At 36.7% G+C, this 2,103-nt stretch overlaps 1 long non-coding RNA gene across 1 annotated transcript; it reads left to right on the forward strand.

The window, feature by feature from the left end:
* Positions 1-341: 341 nt before the first annotated feature.
* On the forward strand, positions 342-1,875 carry LOC123440038. Its single transcript, XR_006630261.1, has 2 exons — positions 342-771; positions 1,670-1,875. It is a non-coding gene; the product is annotated as an uncharacterized LOC123440038 (long non-coding RNA).
* The last annotated feature ends 228 nt before the right edge of the window (positions 1,876-2,103 follow it).

A 2,103-nucleotide genomic window follows, 5' to 3' on the forward strand; every position in this document is an offset into this window, starting at 1 on the left:
TGATCATAGAATTCCCCTTGCCCGTGCAAATGCAATCTATAAGTTTAGACATGCATTGCACCTTGTATGCTTTTGCTAGATTGAGAAATACGTAAGCATATTAACAAGTACTGAGATAATTAGGTTGTGTCTTTACATGTCCGACGTTAAACTATTAACATTTCTTGAAACTCATTTAAATTAGAGTTGATCTGTACTAATATTGTTTTGAAGCCTTTGGAATAACTTTTCAATGTATATGAATTATGACATCTGGTTGTAATATTAGTCGAGACGTGCGTTGCACGTGCACGTGCAAAATATTCAGGTATACTGGAAACATCCATAGCTATAGACCTATACCTTAGTGGCACATTTTACTGTGGTAGTATGTTTATATGTAAAAGAATTAAAAGCTGATATACCGAGACTATCATAATTCATGCATGTTTGTGCCTTCCAAAGATACAAATGTTGGATGCAATAAGCAAAGGGTTCTAACTGTTCCAAACATGAAAGTAGGCATAATAATACTTGACAGTATATCCACACTTTCATTTATGTGCTTAGTGTTATGTGACGTGTTCCAAATCTAGGGAGTGTACTCCTGCATCACCTTCATTAGTATACATTTCTTATTTCAAGTTGCTATTGACAGATGGACAGTCGTAATCCAGACGCATCTCCGTCAGGAACCGGAAAACGTTCTCCGGTTAAGGACCCGACGAACACACCAGCTCATTTTCAATTGCTTAACCAAGGTTCAGGGATGTGATCCAGGTTTCCAGAATGGTTAGTTGCTTGTGCAATTCAGTTCAGATGAATCTTGTTGCTGGAAGGAGTAGAGTTTGATTAGATTGGATCAACGTTATTTGGTATTTTGGTAGTGGCTAAGTATGGGATATGCACCTTCCATTTGTCTGATATTATCTCTTTATTCTTGCATCTTATACCCTCATCTTCAGAAAAACAAACCTTACATTTACATTTGTAGAATTAATATCATATTGGAGGGATCAGTTGGCACTAATGCCTAAAATGTGTTTTTTGCACGCTTAATTGTGGTGTTCTTATACCAATTATACAGAGCGAGATAGACATGCATAAGTATTAAGGTTGATGCACAAGTCATTTTATAGTAGGATGATGAGGAGAATCAACTCAGCTCTGACTACTTATCTGCTATTTTCTTTCTTAACCGTCGCACTAAATAGTTATGTTTATTGAGTTTACGTAAACAATCATACCTAAGACCTATTAAAGCAAAGTAATCTGTAGAACATGCACTGGAAGTGAGGCTTATCATTTAGGTTAATTGTTGTGACATGTGAAAGAAAAGCAATCAATACAACCTTTGTTTGCCTGATCCCTATGCCTTTTCTATATATAGTGGTCCATCTGGGTTAATGGTTGTGATGGTAGCTTTCAACGATGGTTTAGTCCGGTCGATCTTATCAATGTATGAGGGCAAAAAATTCTGCTTCCGGTGTAAACAAGAAATTATACATAGTTGATGCCCAGCCAAGAGCAAATGGGGCAATGGGTGGTGGCTGAGAGTCATCTTCTAATTATCCAAAATCTGAGGTAAGAATATATGCGCAGATCAGCTTGTATGTGTATCTATAGAATTGCTTTATACTTTGTTTTATTTCTTCAATTCATTGGATTTGACACTAGGTTCTTTTCTTAGGAATACAAAACATCCACACAATGAGAGATAGTGTTTCTCGCCTTAGGGATTATGTGGATGCCCATGGGTCAATATCATCGAATGGTTCCTCTTTAGCTCTATCCCTTGTCGGAGACTGGGCAAGCATTTGATTTTTTTTCACACTGTAATGTATGCATGTTCACTGAGAAGCAAACAAAAGAATAATACCAATATTTTCTCTTTCAGATAAACCGGGGATCAACCTGGGGTGGAGGTAGTCTTAATAATATGATAATTTTCTTCGATGTTAGGGGGTGGCTAAATCATATCCAAAACACCTGATTGGTGCTTCATGGATTGTTGTACAAATTGACCAGGAATACATTATTACTAAAACAAGTAAGAATGGCCTCATGTTGCCTTTGAATCTGATTGGCATATATTAGTGGAGATATGGAACTCAAGAAAACATA

The sequence above is a fragment of the Hordeum vulgare genome, chromosome 3H (genome assembly GCF_904849725.1).
Source record: "Hordeum vulgare subsp. vulgare chromosome 3H, MorexV3_pseudomolecules_assembly, whole genome shotgun sequence".
Classification (NCBI taxonomy): domain Eukaryota; kingdom Viridiplantae; phylum Streptophyta; class Magnoliopsida; order Poales; family Poaceae; genus Hordeum; species Hordeum vulgare.